General features: G+C 46.9%; 1 protein-coding gene across 1 annotated transcript in view; it reads left to right on the top strand.

Moving 5' to 3' along the window:
• The first annotated feature begins 15,815 nt into the window (after positions 1-15,815).
• ADARB1 (adenosine deaminase RNA specific B1) overlaps positions 15,816-23,577 on the top strand; it is a 142,479-nt gene continuing 134,717 nt past the window's right edge. Inside the window, exon 1 of the mRNA XM_069733513.1 lies at positions 15,816-16,072. The gene's annotated coding sequence lies outside the window, so the exon portion shown is untranslated. The remainder of the gene's footprint in view (positions 16,073-23,577) is intronic.

The raw sequence follows: 23,577 nt of genomic DNA, 5'->3' as shown, positions 1-23,577 counted from the left end.
TGTTGCGCCGGCGACGCAGCGGCGACGCGCCCCTATGTTTAACATAGGGGACGCGTGCGTTGTTTTGGTGGCGTTTTTCGCCACGTGCGTCGTTTCCGACGCTAGCGTCGGACGCAAGAAAACGCTACATTGTAGCATTTTCTGTGCGTCCGATTTTCGTCAAAAACGACGCACGCGTCGCAAAACGCGCGCGTTTTTGCGCGCGTTTGCGCGCGTTTTTACGTGCGTCGCGCGTTGCGTCGCCGACGCAGGGCGGCGCAACGCTAGTGTGAACCTAGCCTAAGAGTTTTTGCAGAGTCAAAAGTAAAAAAAGGGCGAATTCTAGAAATGTTTTTGAGATGCAGATAAGAAGAGTGAGCCAGTGATCGGAAGTGGGGGGTGAATGAAAGCTCGGAATCAAGTATGACCACAAGGCAGCGGGCATGTTGCTTTGGAGTAATGGTGGAACCTCACACAGAGATGACAATGTCAGGCAAAGGTAGGTTAGTAGAGGGAGAGAACACGAAGAGCTCAGTTTTTGACAGGTTCAGTTTCAGATAGAGGGAGGACATGATGTTAGAGACAGCGATAAGACAATCACTGGTGTTTTCTAAAAAGGTCGGCGTGATATCAGGAGAAAAAATGTATAATTGGGTGTCGTCAGCATAGAGATGGTACTGGAAACCAAATCTACTGATTGTCTGTCCAATAGGGGCAGTATACAAAGAGAAGAGGAGGGGGCCTAGGACTGATCCTTGAGGAACCCCTACAGTAAGGGTACCGTTACACTATACGATTTACCAACGATCACGACCAGCGATACGACCTGGCCGTGATCGTTGGTAAGTCGTTGTGTGGTCGCTGGGGAGCTGTCACACAGACAGCTCTCCAGCGACCAACGATGCCAAGGTCCCCAGGTAACCAGGGTAAACATCGGGTTACTAAGCGCAGGGCCGCGCTTAGTAACCCGATGTTTACCCTGGTTACCAGCGTAAAAAAAACCCAAACACTACATACTTACATTCCGGTGTCTGTCCCTTGCCGTCTGCTTCCCTCACTGACTGACTGCTGGCCGTAAAGTGAAAGCAGAGGCCAGCAGTCAGTCAGTGCGGGAAGCAGACGGCAAGGGACAGACACCGGAATGTAAGTATGTAGTGTTTTTTTTTTACGCTGGTAACCAGGGTAAACATCGGGTTACTAAGCGCGGCCCTGCGCTTAGTAACCCGATGTTTACCCTGGTTACAAGCGAACGCATCGCTGGATCGGTGTCACACACACCGATCCAGCGATGACAGCGGGAGATCCAGCGACGAAAGAAAGTTCCAAACGATCTGCTACGACGTACGATTCTCAGCAGGGTCCCTGATCGCTGCTGCGTGTCAGACACAGCGATATCGTATGGATATCGCTGGAACGTCATGGATCGTACAGTCGTAGCGACAAAAGTGCCACTGTGAGACGGTACCCTAAGGAGAAGGTGAGAGGAGGAGGAACCAGCAAAAGATACAGTGAAGGAGCGGTCAGAGAGACAGGAGAACCAGGAGAGAACGGTGTCATTGAGGCCGATAGAGTGTGGCATAGTGAACCACAGTATTGAATGCTGAGGAGAGACCCAAGAGAATTAGCATGGAGTAGTGACCATTAGATTTAGCTGTTATTAGGTCATTAGAGACTTTAGTGAGGGCAGTTTCAGTAGAGTGTAAAGTGCGGAAACCAGATTGAAGAGGGTCGAGAAGAGAGTTATCTGAGAGATAGCGGGTAAGACAGGAGTGGACCACGTATTCGAGGAGTTTAGAGATGAAGGGAAGATTAGAGACAGGTCTATAATTAGCGGCACAGTTTTGATCGAGGGATGGTTTTTTAAGTAATGGATGTATGATGGCATGCTTAAATGAGGAGGGAAAAATACCGGAAGAGAGAGAAAGGTTGAATATTTTTGTTAGGTGAGAGGTGACAGCCAGTGAAAGGGACTGGAGGAGATGTGATGGAATGGGGTCACTGGTGCTAATGGTTGGGCGAGAACATGCAAGGAGCCTGATTACTTCTTCTTCTGTAACTGGTTCAAAGTCAGAGAGTGAACTAGGTGCAGTGGGGGAGGGAGGACGGTGCATGGTATGAAGGGATTGGGAGATAATTTCCTGTCGAATGTGGTCAATTTTTTCTTTGAAGTAATTGGCCAGATCGTCAGCGTGGAGATCCGTGGTTGGGGCCTGCTCTCTTGGGTTGAGTAGGGAATAGAAAGTGTCAAAGATACGTTTAGGGTTATTGGACACCGAGGTGATGAGGGTGTTGAAATAGGTTTGTTTGGAGAGGTGAAGGACAGAGTTGTATGTTTTTAGCATGAACTTATAATGGATGAATTGGTAGAATATACCAAAAAAACAAAAAAACTCAAACTACAGTATACTTATCCATGGTGCAAACTGGAGAACTAGAAAGGTTTTGTGTGTGTAACGTGTGTGTGTTGAACGAGCATTCTAAATCCTTCAATGTAAACAGGCTGCCGATCACCTGATGAATGATCCAAACGCTCGTTCATCGGGTGAAAGGATCTTTTACACAGCACAAAAGATCATCATTTTTGGAGGTGCATCATCCTGTGTAAACAGGACCCGCACTATGGAGAACCATTAACAAGCAATTACAGATTACTCAGTGAGCATCATTTACTGCAGTCTGACTGAGTAAAAAAAGCAGTTAAACAACCAGCGCTGATCTGTAAAGGTTTACTGATCACTGTTCATTTAGTCCCGCTAGTCGATCTGTGTAAACTTCAGATAAACATGTATATGCCAAAGGAGCTTGAAATAAAATGGTAAATTACTAGCACATAGAACATTGAGCTTAGAACACAGCTGTCAGCACCTAGAGGATATGAAGATCTTGTTCAGGGCACAGATTGTAAGGCACATAATACATGCAGTCTGATCTGCCAGTAGATTGATATACAGGGAAAAAAATTTGATTGTGGGATAAATATTTGTTAAAACTTATAATTCTACGGGACCTTCATGGCATGGGTCTCCATGACCGAGCAGCTGCATGCAAGTCTTACATTCTTAGGCTGCCGTCACACCTTCAGTATTTGGTCAGTATTTTACATCAGTATTTGTAAGCCAAAACCAGGAGTGGGTGATAAATGCAGAAGTGGTGCATATGTTTCTATTATACTTTTCCTCTATTTGTTCCACTCCTGGTTTTGGCTTACAAATAGTGATGTAAAATACTGACCACATACTGCTAGTGTGACAGCAGCCTTACATGGTGTAAAGGAAGCCAGCAGCAGTGGAAACACATTATGTGGAGTGACAAATCAATCTAATCTACCTGGCAGATACATTTTAATTCCAAGACATTTTGGACAGTTATTCCCTTTTACAAAATATATTGTATTATTTATTATGTTTTCATTTATTTCATACACTGTGTCATAAAACACAGGGGAAATTTGGGGGACATTTTAACACATTTATGCATTTTTTGCCTGCTATTCCTTCTAACTGGGACTAAAATTCAAGCCCCAGGGACATGGGAAATTCAGCCTCCTGCCTGCATAGGAAAGCTGACTGAGACCCCTAAGATCCAGCAGATCCTGTCCCACCATACGCCTGGCAATCATATGACCACTGGGTGAAGAAGAGGAAAAACAGTCAGTACTTCCTAATCTGTATACACATTCTCTGGTTCATCTTGTGTATACAGGGATGCAGAAGGTAAACATGGTATAAAACCTTGCCTATCTGGCTGTGTCTGGCAACCAGCTTCACACCACTGCAGATGCACAATATCGTACAAATGCAAGATACTATCATAGAAAGAAGAATCCATATATCAACACAATCCAGAAACAATGTTGTTTTATCTGGGTCAAAACTCATTTAAAATGGACTGAGGCAAAATCCAAAACTGTTCTGTGATCTGGTGAATCCAAATTTAAAATACTTTATATAAATGCCATGTTTTGCAGACTCAAGAGGAGAGGGACCATCCAGCTTATATTCAGTGCACAGTTTAAAGGGACTCTGTCACCTGAATTTGGCCGGCTCTGTTAATGGTCAGATGGGCGGTGTTTTCTGTTCTTTCATGCACCCCTTCCTTTCCCGCTGGCCGCAATATTGCCTTGAATTTGATTAGGTTTCCTCCGTAGTACACGCGTGCGCAGTGCAATCTCGCCTTGCGCATGCGCAGTATGCTTTGCCCAACTGTGGGCAAAGCCGAAAAGCATTAATGCGCATGTGCCGGCGCACTATGTCCCGGAACACAGCTAAATACTTCCAGGACATAGTGCGCCGGCACATGCGCACTAATGCTTTTCAGCTTTGCCCGCAGTTGTGCAAAGCATACTGCGCGTGCGCAAGGCGAGATTGCACTGCGCACGCGTGTACTACGGAGGAAACCTAATCAAATTCAAGACAATATTGCGGCCAGCGGGAAAGGAAGGGGTGCATGAAAGAACAGAAAACACCGCCCATCTGACCATTAACAGAGCCCGTCAAATTCAGGTGACAGAGTCCCTTTAAATGCCTATATCTCTGACTAAATGGGGTTGTATTAGTGCCAATGGCATGGGCAACATACACATATTGAAAGGCACTATCAATGCAGAATGTCACACATAACAGCCGGGGGGTCACGCAGAACCCACCAGTTACCAGATGACACAGAAGACACCAGAGAGATCCCACTGCTGCCACCGGTTGTCAAGAAAACACAACTCCGCTGCCTCCAATAATCAGGACAATTATGCAATTGAGTGAGGAGTGATGGATGAGGCCGCGGCTGCTTCCACTTCTAGGCCGGTACTTGGGGAATTTACACTAAGTGTATGGTATATACACCTCCGATTCCAATGCATGGAATATAAAATATATATACACACACACGTAAGGTCAATGCCAGCTCCACAATAACAAAAATAACCACTAGCTGACACCATCAATCGTTTATACAGGCCAATTGCCCACCAGTTACCATGTACCATATGGCTTCAGAGGTGCGGTTTACAGAGCAAGAGGAACACAGCTATTACATTTTATACATTTAATCCAGAAATATAATGAGTTTATAAAAATATACAAAGATTATACAAAATGGGAATAAAACAATACCATATATACAATTCCATAAAATAAAAAGGATTAACGTAAGAGAATTACTAAACCTGTGTTACCAAAAATGTCTCAGAGATTAGCGGAGAGAGGTACTCCTTCAGAAAACGGACAGAACCACAGCATGCTGTACCTTCCGGAAATGACCCAAAACCAACTACTGCTTTTTATTAGCTCAAACTTACACCCACAGACCTCCTCTTGATGAGCTCATGCGGGGGCTGATTGTGGGATGTACTGGGTCTGTTAAAATTTTATGAGATCCCTAACATACAGGATTTCTTTGCCCCTGGAAGTTCCAGGCGGTGGATATTGTCATCATATTTCTTATTGTGATTTTACCTTTATATAGGGATCACACATGACCTGGAAAGCATTATCTATAGGAACGTTATTAAGTTGGAGGGGTTAGAATGGCCTTACAGTGATGTGAGTTAATGTGTCATCTTCGCCCATTTGCCACATTGCCAAAAATACATCACCCATAAATATCAGATCAATGTAAACCACAATATTTATATCTGAGCATTGGCACCGGCCAGGCAGCGAGAGATCCTTAGGTCGAAGGCTATGTGCACATGTTGTGGATTTACTGCGGATCCACAGCGTTTTTTTTACCGTGCAGAAACGCTGTAGATCCACAAGTGATTTACAGTACAATGTAAATCAATGGAAGAAAAATGCTGTGCTAATGGTGCGAAAAATTCTGCACGGAAAAGCTGCGGATTAAAAGAAGGAGCATGTCACTTCTTTTGTGCGGATCTGCAGCGTTTTTGTACCAATTCCATTATAGAAATCCGCAGGGGTAAAAAACGCATAAATCCGCACAAAATCCGCAGTAAATCCGCACAAAATCCGCATAAAAAATGCATCAAATCTGCACCTGCGTTTTCTGCCAAGAGATGCAGAATCCGCACAAAAAATTCCAGAGGCTAATCCACAACGTGTGCACATAGCCTAAAGGTACCGTCACACTAGACGATATCGCTAGCGATCCGTGACGTTGCAGCGTCCTGGCTAGCGATATCGTCCAGTGTGACAGGCAGCAGCGATCAGGCCCCTGCTGTGATGTCGTTGGTCGGGGAAGAAAGTCCAGAACTTTATTTGGTCGCTGGACTCCCCGCAGACATCGCTGAATCGGCGTGTGTGACACCGATTCAGCGATGTCTTCACTGGTAACCAGGGTAAACATCGGGTAACTAAGCGCAGGGCCGCGCTTAGTAACCCGATGTTTACCCTGGTTACCATCCTAAAAGTAAAAAAAAACAAACACTACATACTTACCTACAGCCGTCTGTCCTCTGGCGCTGTGCTCTGCACTCCTCCTGTACTGGCTGTGAGCGTCGGTCAGCCGGAAAGCAGAGCGGTGACGTCACCGCTCTGCTTTCCGGCCGCTGTGCTCACAGCCAGTACAGGAGGAGTGCAGAGCACAGCGCTGGAGGACAGACGGCTGTAGGTAAGTATGTAGTGTTTGTTTTTTTTTACTTTTAGGATGGTAACCAGGGTAAACATCGGGTTACTAAGCGCGGCCCTGCGCTTAGTTACCCGATGTTTACCCTGGTTACCGGCATCGTTGGTCGCTGGAGAGCGGTCTGTGTGACAGCTCTCCAGCGACCAAACAGCGACGCTGCAGCGATCCGGATCGTTGTCGGTATCGCTGCAGCGTCGCTAAGTGTGACGGTACCTTAAGAAAGCTCTTTCCTCCTTTTTAATTACCAGGACATCACCTCTGCATCAATGAAGCTGGAAGTGTCAGCTCTCTTTCTCACTTCCCTTGTTTTGATTAGTCACTCTATTATTAGGTCTAATTAATCCCAGATGTTCAATGTGAGGGCAGGGGGATATATCCCCTCTCTGGAAACATTTTATGGATTTTTAATTTTTCTCTGTGTCACTGAGCATTACATAGAGTTTCCAGGTTTTCCTCTGTTTTTGCCTCTCGCCTTGCATTCACTTGCTGTATATTGTCAAGTTATAGAGAATCTACAACATGAATGGCATCATAATGTGCTGACCATCATGTGTCAAACGCTTGACCACAAAATCTTTTCCTAAAGATGATTTCAATACATTCCAGTGACTGTAGAACCGGCAAAAAATGAATACACATGCTGAACAAAGACAAAGAGTTTTACAGTCTGTAGACAACACTCTGCTGCTTTTAATGCCACCAGGTCCAGGCTGTGTCCAGCACATGGGGACATAGATGGCAAACTCATTAAGGTGGATCTGGGCGTGCAATCCAGTATATCATCCAGACTTTTGAGGCATTATTGTATGACTGACCACGGCAATTTGATAATGGAATTTTGTTCTTATTAAGATAATCCACAACAGTGTCTGTTAGATCCTTTGCTCCATGAGAAAATATGGGGATGAACATCAAGAACAGTTCCACAGACTCACAGCCTTTGAATAACACTTTGACTTGTTTACTTCTGTAAGAATAGCACAAATAACCTGATGTCCCAATAAATTGCTCACCAATATTTGCAGATATACTTTTTATGACCGATTCCCTTTTCCAGGATTGCCATATTTTTTCAGTTCTTCCAAGAAAGGGTAAGATTCTCTCAGCAGCTCCATTATACCTAAATACCTAAATAGTTGCCGTTTTTGCTGATCCATAATCTGACTGTCTCCTCTAAATGGCAAACCTCTGGAGGCAAGAAAGCGAATTATAGAGACCGCACGTGTCAACATATTATGTTAATATTCCTCAATAAAGAATCTACGCTTCCAGGTTCTTTATGACTTATCAAATATGCTGTAACGCACTTTTGATGTTCTTGTCCATTTTCATGTTCTACAATAACATTGCTGCGGTTTAAGTCATTAAACCCTGATATGAGAGATTATTTCTTGGACAACAGGCGACATACAAAGCCGTACAAACTACTTTGAGATGGTGAATAGAGTAGCTGTTCACGCTTTAAGCACTCGCCATTCCGTAGCTCACGTTTGAACACACGGATGTTAACCCCTTCCCGACCAGTGGCACAGCGTGTCATGAAAGTCGGTGCCAATCCGACCTGCGACACATATGCTGCATCTCAGAATGACAGCGCTCCTGCAGGTCGGGTGAAAGGTTAACTCAAATTTCACCCGACCTGCAGGGACAGGGGGAGTGGTACTTGAGCCCAGGGCGGGTTGGCTTTGCCCCCCCGTGGCTACGATCGCTCTGATTGGCTGTTGAAAGTGACGTTTCACTTTCACTCAGAGCAATGGTAATATTTCACCAATGAAATTTGGTGAAATATTACAATCCAGCCATGGCCGATGCCGCAATATCATCGGCCATGGCTGGAGACCGTGATCTGCCCCCGCCACCGATCTCCTCCCCTCTGTCCTCCATTCTGTCCTCTGCTGTCCTCCGCTCCCCTCCTTCCTCATGTCCGCTCCCCCCGCATTCCGATCTCACCCCCCTGTGGTCCGATCCCACCCCCGCATAATTACCGAGCTCCGGTGTCCCTCCTGGGGCCCGTCCGTCTTCTCCATGGGCATCGCCATCTTCCAAAATGGTGGGCGCATGCGCAGTGCGCCCGCCAAATCTGCCGGCCGGCAGATTAATTCCAGGTACATTTTGATCACTGTGATAGAACCTATCACAGTGATCAAAATAAAAAAATAGTAAATAAACCCCCCCTTTATCACCCCCACAGGTAGGGAACATAATAAAATAAAGAAAATATATTTACTTTTATTTTTCCACTAGGGTTAGGGTTAGAACTAAGGTTAGGGATGCAATTAGGGTTAGGGTTAGAATTAGGGTTGCAATTAGGGTTGGGTTGCAATTAGGGTTAGAATTAGGGTTAGGGTTGCAATTAGGGTTAGAATTAGGGATAGGGTTGCTATTAGGGTTAGGGTTGCAATTAGGGTTAGAATTAGGGTTAGGGTTGCAATTAGGGTAAGGGTTGCAATTAGGGTTAGGGTTGCAATAAGGGTTGGGTTTAGAATTAGCGTTAGGGTTGCAATTAGGGTTAGAATTAGGCTATGTGCACATGGTGCGGATTTGGCTGCGGATCCGCAGCGGATTCGCGGCTGCGGATTCGTAGCAGTTTTCCCATCACATTTACAGTACCATGTAAACCTATGGAAAACCAAATCCGCTGTGCCCATGGTGCGGAAAATACCTCACGGAAACGCTGTGTTGTATTTTCCGCAGCATGTCAATTCTTTGTGCGGATTCTGCAGCGTTTTACACCTGTTCTTCAATAGTAATCTGCAGGTGAAATCAGCACAAAAAACACTGGAAATCCACGGTAAATCCGCAGGTAAAACCTTTTACCTGTGGATTTTTCAAAAACGGTGCCGAAAAATCCTCACACGAATCCGCAACGTGGGCACATAGCCTTAGGGTTGGAATTAGAGTTAGGGTTGGAATTAGGGTTAAGATTAGGGTTAGGGGTGTGTTGGGGTTAGGCTTGTGGTTAGTGTTATTGTTAGGGTTGGGATTAGGGTTAGGGGTGTGTTGGGGTTAGGGTTGGGATTAGGGTTATGGGTGTGTTGGGGTTAGGGTTGTGGTTAGGGGTGTGTTGGGGTTAGAGTTGTGATTAGGGTTATGGCTAGAGTTGGGGTTAGGGTAAGGGGTGTGTTGGGGTTAGTGTTGGAGTTAGAATTGAGGGGTTTCCACTGTTTAGGCACATCAGGGGTCTCCAAACACGACATGGCGCCACAATTGATTCAAGCCAATCTTGCGTTCAAAAAGTCAAATGATGCTCCCTCCTTTCCGAGCCCCTACGTAAGCCCAAACAGTGGTTTACCCACACATATGGGGCATAAGCGTACTAGGAAAAATTGCACAATTTTGGGGGTCTAATTTCTCCTGTTACCCTTGTGAAAATAAAAAATTTCTTGCTAAAAAATAATTTTTGAGGAAAGAGAAATGATTTTTTATTTTCATGGCTCTGCGTTATAAACTTCTGTGAAGCACTTGGGAGTTCAAAGTGCTTACCGCACATCTAGATTAGTTCCTTGGGAGGTCTAGTTTCCAAAATGGGGTCACTTGTGGGGAGCTCCAATGTTTAGGCACACAGGAGCTCTCCAAACGCGACATGGTGTCCGCTAACGAAGCTAATTTTTCCTTCAAAAAGTCAAATGGCGCTCCTTCCCTTCCGAGCTCTACCGTGTGCCCAAACAGTGGTTTCTGACGACATATGAGGTATTGGTGTACTCAGGAGAAATTGCCCAACAAATTTTAGGATCCATTTTATCCTGTTTCCCATGTAAAAATGAAAAAATAGAGGCTAAAAATTTATTTTTTTGTGTGAAAAAAAGTACTTTTTTCATTTTTACGGATGAATTTGTGAAGCACCTGGGGGTTCAAAGTGCTCACTATGCATCTAGATAAGTTCCTTGGGGGGGGTCCAGTTTCCAAAATGGGGTCACTTGTGGGGGAGCTCCAATGTTTAGGCACACAGGGGCTCTCCAAACGCGACCGACATGGTGTCCGCTAACGATTGGAGCTAATTTTTCATTCAAAAGTCAAATGGCACTCCTTCCCTTCCGAGCCCTGTCGTGCGCCCAAACAGTGGTTCCCCCCAACATATGGGGTATCGGTGTACTCAGGACAAATTGTACAATAACTTTCAGAGTCCAGTTTCTCTTTTTACCATTGGAAAAATAAAAAAATTGTTGCTAAAAATCATTTTTGTGACTAAAAAGTTGTGAAGCACCTGAAGGGTTAATAAACTTCTTGAATGTGGTTTTGAGCACCTTGAGGGGTGCAGTTTTTAGAATGGTGTCACTTTTGGGTATTTTCAGCCATAAAGACCCCTAAAACTGACTTCAAATGTGAGGTGGTCCCCAAAAAAAATTGTTTTGTAAATTTTGTTGTAAAAATGAGAAATCGCTGGTCAAATTTTAAACCTTACAACTTCCTAGCAGAAAAAAATTTTGTTTCCAAAATTGTGCTAATGTAAAGTATACATGTGGGTAATGTTATTTATTAACTATTTTGTGTCACATAACTCTCTGGTTTAACAGAATAAAAATTCAAATTATGAAAATTGCGAAATTTTCAAAATTTTGGCCAAATTTCCATTGCTCACAAATAAACGCAAAAATTATCGACCTAAATTTACTACTAACATGAAGCCCAATATGTCACGAAAAACAGTCTCAGAACCGCTAGGATACGTTGAAGCGTTCCAGAGTTATTACCTCATAAAGGGACACTGGTCAGAATTGCAAAAATGGCCAGGTCATTAAGGTCAAAATAGTCTGGGTCACGAAAGGGTTAAATACCTTGCCTGCATTATCGCCATTTCACCTGTTTTATATACCGTACTTTGTGTGAGTTTGAAAGGTTGCTATTAGTGATGAGCGAACATGGTCGAATAACATAGCATGCTTGGGTGTTATCCGAGTATCATGGGCGTGGTTGGACAATATATTTGAGTTCCTACGGCTGCAGGTTTTAAGGCGGTAGACAGCCGCAACACATGAGGAGATTACCTGTTTGTCAATCCCTCCATGTGTTGTGGCTGTCTACCATCCCAAAACATGCAGCCGTAGGGACTTGAACATATTATCCGAGCACACCCAAGATACTCACATAACAGGTTATCCGAGCACGTTTGCTCATCACTACTTGCTATCATGATTCTGACAAGATGAGGGTCCACTATGAATGCAGTAATCTATTGTGTTAGTATCATTAATGTTCCATAGCTCCAGATCTATCTCAGAGATTGTAAACTCCTTTACTGTTACATATTTGGGTATGACGTCTTGTAAAATGTCACCAGAAGCAGCAACAGGCAATGATGGTATGTCTGCTGAAACTAGATGATTGGTAGCAGGATTGGATATACCGTATTTTCCCAACTATAAGATGCACTTTTTCCCCCACCAAAAAGGGGGGAAAATGGGGGGTGCGTCTTATAGTCGTAATGCAAGCTTACCGGCAGTGGTGTGGCGACGACAGAGGTGTGGGGCGGTATGGCGTGAGTGGGGTCCCTTCCACAGGTGAGGTGATGCAGCAGCCCGGTAAGCAGCAGAGCCGGGTGAATCATGGCGTTATTGGTGGTGGCGGCCGTCTTCCTGAGGCCACGAGTGCGCAGATGGAGTGCTCTGCTTCCCGGAGCTTCAGGAAAATGGCCGTGGGAGGCCGCGCATGCGCAGATGGAGATTGCGGCGGCCATTTTCCTGAAGCCGAGTTTGCAGATTTAGATCTTGGCTTCAGGAAAATGGCCACCGCGATCTCCATATGCGCACGCGCGGCCTCCCGTGGCCATTTTCCTGAAGCCCCGGAAAGCAGAGCACTCAATCTGCGCATGGGCGGCCTCAGGAAGATGGCCGCCGCCACCGATAAACCGGTAATTAACCCGGCTCTGCTGCTCACATTGGAATGGATACCGGGCCGCTGTGTCACCTCACCTGTGGAAGGGACCCTGCCCACGCCATACCGCTCATTATCCCCACACCTCTGCCGTCGCCACACCACTGCTGCAACCCCCCCATGGACACCAGGCCGTGGTGTCGCCCACCTAAGCAGGAAGGGACCCTGCTCAGGTGCACGCCGTACCGCATCACTCTACCTCTGCTGACACCATGCCTCCTGTGACCCTGCTCTGCCACTGCCAGCCCTCAGCTAAGATACTATAAATTCGGACAATAAGACGGACCCCCATCTTATAAAAAATCTTTTCTTCTGCAATTTTCACCCCAAATTTGGGGTGTGTCTTATAGTCCGAAAAATATGGTAGATGTGGATCTGGAGGAACTGTACTAGTCAGTGTTGGACTAGGCTGCCAAGGGCCCACCAATAACAAACTCCAGGGCCCCATCTTTCAGCTAAATGCAAATGTGACATTATCCTCAATCACAAATGTATATAACAATGAACTGGGTAGATTATTAAATTAATAAGATGCTGCTGTCTGAATATAGTGATTCAAGTATATTGCGTCAAGTACTGCTCATATAAGAGTGTGGTGGCCCAGCAGAGGATTCGCCTGCTCTCCTGTGGGCCAGTCCAAGCCTGGACTACCGTATATACTCGAGTATAAGCTGACCCGAGTATAAGCCGACCCCCCCTAATTTTGCCACAAAAAACTGGGAAAACTTAATGACTTGAGTATAAGCCTAGGGTGGGAAATGCAGCAGCTACCGGTAAATTTCAAAAATAAAAATAGATACCAATAAAAGTAAAATTAATTGAGACATCAGTAGGTTAAGTGTTTTTGAATATTCAAATTGAATTAGGAGCCCCATAAGATGCTCCGTACAGTTCATGATGGCCCCATAAGATGCTCCATATACAAATATGCCCCATATAATGCTCCATGCAGTTCATTATGGCCCCATAGATGCTCCATAAAACCATGTGCCACATATAATGCTCCATACAGTTCATTATGGCCCCATAGATGCTCCATATAACAATGTGCTACATATAATTTTCCATACAGTTCATTATGGCCCCATAGACGCTCCATATAACAATGTGCCACATATGCTGCTGCAATAAAAAAATAAAAATGACATACTCACCTCTTGTTGCTGCCTGCTGCTCCTCAGCGTCCTGTCTCTCCGCTCTCCGTACTGACTGTTCAGGCAGAGGGCGGCGCGCACACTAATACGTCATCGCGCCCTCTGACCTGAACAGTCACAGCAAGAGGACGGGAAGACTGAGTGGCGCCCGGCGGGTGGAACGAAGGTCAGGTGAACATGAAATACTCACCTGCTCCCGGCGCGGTCCCTGCTTCTCCCGGACAGATGGTCTCCGGGCGCGGCAGCTTTTTCCTCTGTCAGCGGTCACTGGTACCGCTCATTACAGGAATGAATATGCGGCTCCACCCCTATGGGAGTGGAGTCCATATTCATTACTTTAATGAGCGGTACCACCTGACCACTGAACAGAGGAAGAAGGTGCCAGCGCCGGAGATCATGGGACATGCAGGGACCGTGTCAAGAGCAGGTGAGTATGTGACCATCGTCGCTCCCCCTCACCCGCTGACCATGACTCGAGTGTAAGCCGAAAGAGGCACTTTCAGCCCATTTTTTTGGGCTGAAAGTCTCGGCTTATACTCGAGTATATACGGTACTAGTATCTGACATTGCAGGACTGGATGATGATATGGATGCTATATCTGAAGGAAAGGCATGTGTGGCTGCTGCCCGTGTTTAGCCACGATGTTAATTTTGGAAGTTCCCCTATTTTCCTTTTCTCGGCTCTACTTCACTCAAAACATTACGTTTCATTTCTGCGGAAAGAGTTGTGGTGCTTTCACATTGTGTCTAGAACAGGCTCGATGGCCCCATCATGTAAAACGAGATATTTGGATGGGGTCATTGACTATGACGGTGATGGCAGAGTGAGGGCGCGCCCTGTCGTGCATCATTTTGGGGCGTATACCCCTATTGGAGGTGAATAAATAAGGCAGCACACTGTAGCGCCAAAACCTGCAAACATGAAAGTTGAATTTGTATTCATTAGCCTTCTGACTGAGCACTCCTCCTTTTACCACAGGTGTTTTTAATCACAGCAGGACCACTACCCCTCCACAGAGAAAGAGATTTTTAGTCAAAGAGAGGACTCGCATTAGGTTCCCATTCAGATGAAGACTTTATTCTCAGAGAGGAAAGGCATTGCAAGGCCCTTGTATACGAGAAATGCCTTATAGTGGCAACAAGGTACACATAAATTGGCCAATTTATGTGCTAAACTTTCTCAATTTTTCAGATTTCAAGTGCAGTAGTGCAATTCAACTTTCATGTTTCATGTTTGCAGATTTTGGTGCTACAGTGTGCTGCCTTATTTATTTGACTATGTACGAGTTGGTGACTCTAGGTTCAGCACCTGTTCACACTTAGTCTATGTTTGGATGCGACGGTCAGTTTTTTAAAATTCCTATTGGAGGTGGACACCCTGACGCCGTCTACCACATCTCAGCGTACTAGATGCAATGTGCGGGCAGCCTTATTCACTTGGTGGCAGATGGGGGCCCATATATTTGGGGCTTCTAGCATGCTCGGTGGGGAGATGGCTGCTGTGTCTCCGCTCTGACGCCCCTGCACAATGTCGCCATTTCACAGTTTGCTGGAGGACGCTGGAATCTTCCCGTTAGCTAAGAATCCTCTTATTCCGGCCATGTTTTGCTGTTTCTTAGGGTGAAGGAGGCCGTGCACTACTAGCACACAAGCATGAAGACCGCTCAGCTAACCGCAGACGCTCTATTAGTGTAAAGGTGATCAAAAGTTTCGTTACGCTGCACCATACACAGATTAGCGGGGTCCCGCAGCTCATGAAGCCCTCGGCATGGGACCATCGGGGTTATGATGGGCCTGCTTGCCAGCGTAGGGGTCAGTGCACACTAGGGTGAGATGGCAGCCTGCGCACACGGCTCCTCACACTGTAGTAAACCCCTCTTGCTTTTTCCCAGTGCAGGATAAAGACAATACAAATAGAGTTAATTGGAGCTTTTATAGGAGGAGGGGGCATTATCGTCTCCTGTGAGCAGAAGCTAAATCCCCCGACGCCAATATTAGAGGCTGAAGCTTGCCACAGGCCGACAGCTGCTGCTCCTCTCCCCTCACATGACTCTGCCCGTTACCAACATGTCACCTTCTGGGCTTCAAAAAGTGACGCACGCAGTTTATGGGCGGGGCCAGAGTACGAGCGCGCCCTCTGTACGTAGACTTTTGTCAGTGCCGCGGAGACGCGCAGCGGGCGTGGCCAGGGACGAGATGCTGTGCTTTCTGATTGGTCGGCGTCGCGCGCGCGCCTTGTTGGCGGGAGGAGAGTCGCGGAGCGCTGCGTGTGAGCTGTGAGAGAGAGAGTGCGCAGCACCGGGCAGGCACAGCACCGAGCTCCGGCTGACTGGGAAGGTGCACCTGACTGACAGTAACGGCGAGGATACAGTAGACGGCCCCTCCGGCTTGTCACACGTGACAGGGACCATTGTGCAACGGAGAGCGCTGCCGAGACCACCGGAGAGCCCCGCCGACCGGCCTGTCAGTGATTCTCTCAGACCGTGAAGGTGAGAGCCGGGGTGTACCGCTCCTCGGTGAGGAGGGAGGGCTGGCGCGCCGTGTGCTGCTATGTGCCTGCTGCTGGCACAGGGCTGCTGCCGGGAGCCATTCATTGTGCGGGGGCAGGATGTGTGCGGCTGTCAGGTGAGGCTGGACGTGAGGTGGGCGCTGTACAGGCTGCTCTATTGTGGTGGCCGATCCCTGGCCGGTGGTGGCCGATCCCTGGCCGGTGGTGGCCGATCCCTGGCGGGTGGTGGCCGATCCCTGGCGGGTGGTGGCCGATCCCTGGCCGGTGGTGGCCGATCCCTGGCGGGTGGTGGCCGATCCCTGGCCGGTGGTGGCCGATCCCTGGCCGGTGGTGGCCGATCCCTGGCCGGTGGTGGCCGATCCCTGGCGGGTGGTGGCCGATCCCTGGCGGGTGGTGGCCGATCCCTGGCCGGTGGTGGCCGATCCCTGGCGGGTGGTGGCCGATCCCTGGCCGGTGGTGGCCGATCCCTGGCCGGTGGTGGCCGATCCCTGGCCGGTGGTGGCCGATCCCTGGCCGGTGGTGGCCGAACCCTGGCCGGTGGTGGCCGATCCCTGGCCGGTGGTGGCCGATCCCTGGCCGGTGGTGGCCGATCCCTGGCCGGTGGTGGCCGATCCCTGGCCGGTGGTGGCCGATCCCTGGCCGGTGGTGGCCGATCCCTGGCCGGTGGTGGCCGATCCCTGGCCGGTGGTGGCCGATCCCTGGCCGGTGGTGGCCGATCCCTGGCCGGTGGTGGCCGATCCCTGGCCGGTGGTGGCCGATCCCTGGCCGGTGGTGGCCGATCCCTGGCCGGTGGTGGCCGATCCCTGGCCGGTGGTGGCCGATCCCTGGCCGGTGGTGGCCGATCCCTGGCCGGTGGTGGCCGATCCCTGGCCGGTGGTGGCCGATCCCTGGCCGGTGGTGGCCGATCCCTGGCCGGTGGTGGCCGATCCCTGGCCGGTGGTGGCCGATCCCTGGCCGGTGGTGGCCGATCCCTGGCCGGTGGTGGCCGATCCCTGGCCGGTGGTGGCCGATCCCTGGCCGGTGGTGGCCGATCCCTGGCCGGTGGTGGCCGATCCCTGGCCGGTGGTGGCCGATCCCTGGCCGGTGGTGGCCGATCCCTGGCCGGTGGTGGCCGATCCCTGGCCGGTGGTGGCCGATCCCTGGCCGGTGGTGGCCGATCCCTGGCCGGTGGTGGCCGATCCCTGGCCGGTGGTGGCCGATCCCTGGCCGGTGGTGGCCGATCCCTGGCCGGTGTCCCCACTGTCTCCATCACTATCTACCACAGACCAAAAACAATCCTAAAACCGCCCTGATCATCACCACATCCCAGCACAACATCCAAGCCACCAGGTAATCTGTCATCTGATGCCACGGACGATCATTCACATTCATAGGGGCATCTCTGTACTGGAGGCAATGTGTAAGGAGCATTGTGAGTTGCAGGTGGGGGCTCTGCAGTGCACTGGACAGCGGGGTCATCTGTAAAGCCTCCTGCCCTGATGATGGATCATGTGCCCTTACTGCTCTATGGACCATGTTCTGATATCGCAGGACATTCCTGACAGACCTGTATCTTCCTGATCAGTGCAGATGTCCATAGGAAGCTGTATCACAAAACCATGACCATAACTGTCTGAAAACGCTCTCTGCTTTTTTTGGGGGGGTCTTTCATAAACCTCTTTAATAGAGTACACAATGTTCACACAATATGGGAGTTACTTATAATCTTTATCAGAATGCACAGCCATACAGCGTGACATTAGTATTATAGATCAGTCGTTTATTTGTGCAAGTCCATATGGAGACACTGCAGGGAGCAAGTTCTGCCCATACGCATGCAGTTGTGACGTTTGTGCAGACTGTCAATACAATCAGGCGGATCGCTTTCTCCTGACGCTATTTGTCTCTAACAGACATTCAGAAAAATGTGGTTTACTTATTTCATTTCATTGTTGTGTACCTGCTAATTTGCCGTGACCCACAAAACCATCGATGCAGGAGTTCTGGGAGATTGCAGTCAGTGACTTTTCTTTAATTCCTGAAATCAGTGGAAGAGATTTATGGCTCCAAAATAATCAGACCCTTGTGATCATTTGTGCGGAGTATTCATGATGGGTCTGTCCTTCTTCTCCAGTTTTGGTGACTTTTATTTTATTTTGGACCTGTAAATGATAGTTCCAGAGTATATTGTATATCCTTTGCTCTAGAATGATGCCCGTGTTCTAAAAAAAAATTAAAAAGTCAGTGAAAAATAAATACAAAATTAAATGCACCCAAGTTTGGTGCTATCGGCATGTAGCTGGACATGTCCTCGACCAGGTTCCTCATTGTTTATCATGGTGCTTTGTAAGCAGTGATTTAATTAGGCTGAGCCTAGTTTATGGGTCTGCTTGACCATCTGCTTCTTTTTGTTTTATTTCTGTTTTTGAGGTGGAGACCCCTGTTGACTACTGGTTGTGAGATTTAAATAAATAAATGGAAACATTAGCCAAATTGTGACTTCTAGTAGCCATTAAGGACTCTTAACCTACATTTCTAGTTCATAGTTGTTGACAATAAATTTAGTTTATGAAGTTTGCAGCTGATGTTTGGAGGGTGATCCATTCTTGTATTGACGGAGAGCTTTGTAGCATTTCTGCTTGATTAGAATCTTTATGATGACCCTTAATATATGTATGATGTCACCTTTTAAAATATTCTGTTTCTTAAGGCCCTTGAGTATAAAGCTATTTGCGTGTGTGAAATCATACAACTTAATGGGGTTTCCGTACATAACGCATTCTGAAATGTAAGTGACACAATCGGGAATTAATGAATAACAAGTATTAGATTGGCATCTAGATTGCTCTGCATACAGAGACCCTGCTGCAGAATTCCTGCCCTTCCCCCACACGTAGATCCTGTCATTAGGAAGCTGATCACAGCATCCCTCAGCACCATGCTAACATGTACAGCCGTACCTCGCATTGTAATGCGCACCAGTTTTTCACTATCCAACTGAGAAAATAAAATAGGCCTCTCACAAGGCCGTTTTTTTCCAGTTTGTCTTGTACAACATGCATTTTTTACCCTTTTGAGATCTCATGTGTTGCAGTTTGTAAGGTTTTGCACATCTCCCAGGTTAAAAGATGACTTGTGCATCCTCTCCCTTAACTTCTCCATACCAGTTTCTCACTGAGTTATCTCTTCTCAGAACCCCTGGTTCACCTTTTTCAAGGTGTGATTCCATTCTAAATGTGCCTGTAACACAGATTGCTGGTACCCTATAATTCACAAAAATTAATGCAGGTCAGTATATGAGAGGGAATGTGCAGCTACTTTCAGTTCTATTGAATAGGAATTATGGAAATAGTGGGGTGCGCTTTTTAAATGGAAATCCCCTGTACGGCTTTCATTGCACCATGAAGGCCAGTGCTTTTGAACTGCTGTTCTTAGCTTTTTTTTTATTTTTTTTATTTCCCCTCTGACTTACGTGAATAGAAATTGAAGCAAGAACTTGTTGTAGATGGAACAGATGTTATTAGTGGAGGCTTGTGCTCACAGACCTGGCCCGTTATCTGTCATTCTTGACTATTCAGTATAAGGCTATATGCACACGTTGCAGATTTGACTGTGGAATTTTCTCTGCAGATTCTGCATTTCTTGGCAGAAAAGCAGGTCAAAATCTGCGCTTTTTTGGTATGTGCACACGTTGCAGATTTTTGTGCGGATTTCTTCCTTTCTTTACCCCTGCAGATTTCTATTATGGAATGGCTGCAGAAACACAGCAGATCTGCACAAAGAAATGACATGCTCCTTTTTTGAATCTGCTGCGTTTTCTGTGCAGATTTTTCCGCACCATTAGCACAGCATTTTTTTTTTTTGCCATTGATTTACATTGTACTGTAAATCACTTGCGGATCTGCTTTTTTTTGGGAAAAAAGATGCAGCTCTGCAGGAAATCTGCAACGTGTGCACATACCCTAAGGCTATGTGCACACGTTGCAGATTCCATTGCGGAATTTTCCGCAGCGGATTTGCAAAATCCGCAGTGAAAAACCGCTGCGGTTTTTACTGCGGATTTACCGCGGTTTTTAATGCGGATTCTGCTGCGGTTTTCCATCTGCAGTTTTCTATTGGAGCAGATGGAAAACCGCTGCGGATTCAGCACAAAGAATTGACATGCTGCGGAAAATAAACCTCTGCGTTTCCGCGTGGTTTGTTCCGCAGCATGTGCACAGCGGCTTTTGTTTTCCATAGGTTAACATGGTACTGTACACCACATGGAAAACTGCTGCGGATCCGCAGCGTCAAAAATGCTGCGGATTCGCAGTAAAAACCGCAACGTGTGCACATAGCCGAAGGGTATGTGCACACGTAGGAAAAGAGGCACAGAATTTTCTGCACAAAATCCGCATCTCCTGGCAGAATCCGCAGCCGCGGATTTACCGCGCTTTTTATGCAGATTTTGTGCGGATTTTCAGCGGTTTTTGCCTCTGCGGAATTTTAACATGGAGGGGTGCAGAAACGCTGCAGATCCGCACAAAAGAAGTGACATGCACTTCTTCGAAATCTGCAGCAATTCCTCACTGATTTTTCCGCACCATCTGCACATCTTTTTTTTTTTTTTTTGGCCATTGAATAACATTATACTATACATCACAGTGCGGATCTGCAGCGTTTCTGCATGGAAAAATCTGCTGCGGATTCGCAGCAAATCCGCATCGTGTGCACAAAGCCTAACAGCACGGTGGCTCAGTGGATAGCACAGCAGCCTTGCACCGCTGGGGTCCTGGGTTCAAATCCCACCAAGGACAACATCTGCATAGAGTTTGTATGTTCTCTCCGTGTTTGCGTGGGTTTCCTCCGCGCACTCCGGTTTCCTCCCACATTCCAAAGACATACTGATAGGAAATTTAGATTGTGAGCCCCATCAGGGACAGCGATAATGTAACCTGTAAAGTGCTGCGGAATATGTTAGCGCTATATAAAAATAAAGATGATTATTTATTAACAGCTCCACCCTCTTGACTCCATAAGCCTAATTCAGACGTCCGTTTTTCACATTTGTGCCATTTGTGTTTTTATGTATAGCACTCGTACCTGTGATAGTCTATGGGGCCATTCGCATGTCTCCAGGAAATCGCAAAGACCTGCCCAATTTTAATCCTAGGGTGGCATCAAAATCTGCAATGCCAGTCTGTGGGTCCCTGAAAACATTGTACTGCACTCTGATGACATCGGAGTGCCTGATTTTCACTGTCTGAAAGGAGAAGATGGAATTTTTTTTCCCACCTACTAGAAAACTGATGATACTCTGACAGAAATGGGTCTGTTTTAGTCATATGTGAGAAATGCAATGTCTGAGTGATGCCTTACTATAATATTATAGCAATGACTGAAGTCCATCCCCTCCGGTGGCCTCTGACAGACTTTTTATGGATAGAACTCTTACCCATTAGGGTATGTGTCCACGGGCCGGATTACATGCGGATTGAACGCTGTGTACAACCGCAGCGTCCAGATGTTACAGCATAGTGGAGGGGATTTTATGAAATCCCGTCTCCACTATGTGTGCAAACACGCATCTGGCGGCCGTGCGTTTACGGAAATGCAGCGCGTCTTTTTAGAATGTAGCATGTCTGTTTACCGTCGCCGCAAGGTAAATAACAGGGTCCTATGTATAGGGTGCAGCGATTCCGGATGTGTGCAATGAACACATCCGGAATCACCGCGCATTCAGAAGGGGGCGGCACTTTGGGCGGAGCAGGTTTTCTGCTCCGTCCAAAGCGCCGTCAGTCCGGACAGTGGACACGCACCCTTACAGTCTCTGTAGCTGTTCACCTTCTAAGCATCTGCAAAAGAAGTTCTTTTTTTCCCAGGGTTGTGGAGTTGGTATGTCAGGATTTCCGACATTTCGCCGACTCCAACTCCACAGCACTGATCCCTGCTGAGCATGTACGAAAAGTGCTGCACAGGTTCATCTCAACTGAAGCCCAGATCCTTAGATCAGGAACAGAACATTTCTTAACTTTCCCAAATTTTTATGAAAACATTTACAGCACATCCTGCACTGAACTTCTGCACCGAACTTCTGCACCCAATTTATTATATATTTTAGGAGTCTGTCTCTATCCACGACCCTGCTTTTTTTCATCCAAGTCACAGATCAAACTCCTCTATGGATCTGTGGAACACTTGCATAGCAGGGCTGTGGAGTCGGAGTCTGAGTTAGTTTTGGTTGGAGTCGGTAGAAATGTACCGACTCCGACTCCAGCTTTAAAAAAAATGTATTAATATTTCATAATTGAACTTTCATATGAATTTTATAAATGTTACTCAAATATATATATGTTCTATCAAACTATGAACAACAGTGATAAGCAGATAAGAACACAGCCAGTACATTTCAGCAGAATTTTTCATGTGCACTAAAAGAAATTGAGAAATTTGACCGTTCATCAAAAATAACAGTGCAACAAGCGATTCCTCTGTATCCTGACATTGTCAGAGATGTTGCCCGAGTGGTTACTGCTTTGCCACCAACTCAAGTTAGTGTAGAGAGGTTGTTCTCTGCTCTCAAATAATTAGATCAAATTTGAGGCAATACTTTTTCTGAGGACAAATTTATAGATTTCTGATTAACTGCATAACATTGTTTATTGCATATTTACTTACAAGAGTTTAGAACAGTTTATAAAAGTTATTTGCTATATTCTAATTGTATTCTAATGAACATAGTTTTTGCTCTAAGTGGTCTGATCACTTATATGATGGTGTGAAACTGAATAAGCACAATGTTAATATTTGACAACAGTAAATTTATTGTTACGAATTGGCCATTTATGAAGGAGTCGGAATCGGATCCTGATAAAATCCAGGAGTCGGAGTCGCAACTGTGGCTTGCCGACTCCACAGCCCTGTTGCATAGCACATCGATTTAATCTCGGTTGCATCCTAGACCGGTCTATTTTTCACTATTTGGTAGGAGAAACTTGACAAACCTTCCTGATAATATATATTTGTTGTGTAGAATGAGAAATACTGATAATATAAATTGACACTTATTAACCCCTTCCCGACCTTTGACGCCACGTAGGCGTCATGAAAGTCGGTGCCATTCCGACCCATGACGCCTATGCGGCGTCATGGAAAGATCGCGTCCCTGCAGATCGGATGAAAGGGTTAACTCCCATTTCACCCGATCTGCAGGGACAGGGGGAGTGGTAGTTTAGCCCAGGGGGGGTGGCTTCACCCCCTCGTGGCTACGATCGCTCTGATTGGCTGTTGAAAGTGAAACTGCCAATCAGAGCGATTTGTAATATTTCACCCATTATAACGGGTGAAATATTACAATCCAGCCATGGCCGATGCTGAAATATCATCGGCCATGGCTGGAAATACTAGTGTGCCCCCACCCCACCCCTCCGATCGCCCCCCCACCCCCCCGATCTGGCCGGTACACTGCTCCGGCTCCCCTCCGTCCAGTGCTCCGCTCCCCCCCGTGCTCGTGTCCGCTCCCCCCGT

The sequence above is a fragment of the Ranitomeya imitator genome, chromosome 7 (genome assembly GCF_032444005.1).
Source record: "Ranitomeya imitator isolate aRanImi1 chromosome 7, aRanImi1.pri, whole genome shotgun sequence".
Lineage (NCBI taxonomy): Eukaryota > Metazoa > Chordata > Amphibia > Anura > Dendrobatidae > Ranitomeya > Ranitomeya imitator.
Note: the sequence above shows the minus strand (reverse complement) of the source record. Positions and strands in the feature narration are given on the sequence as shown.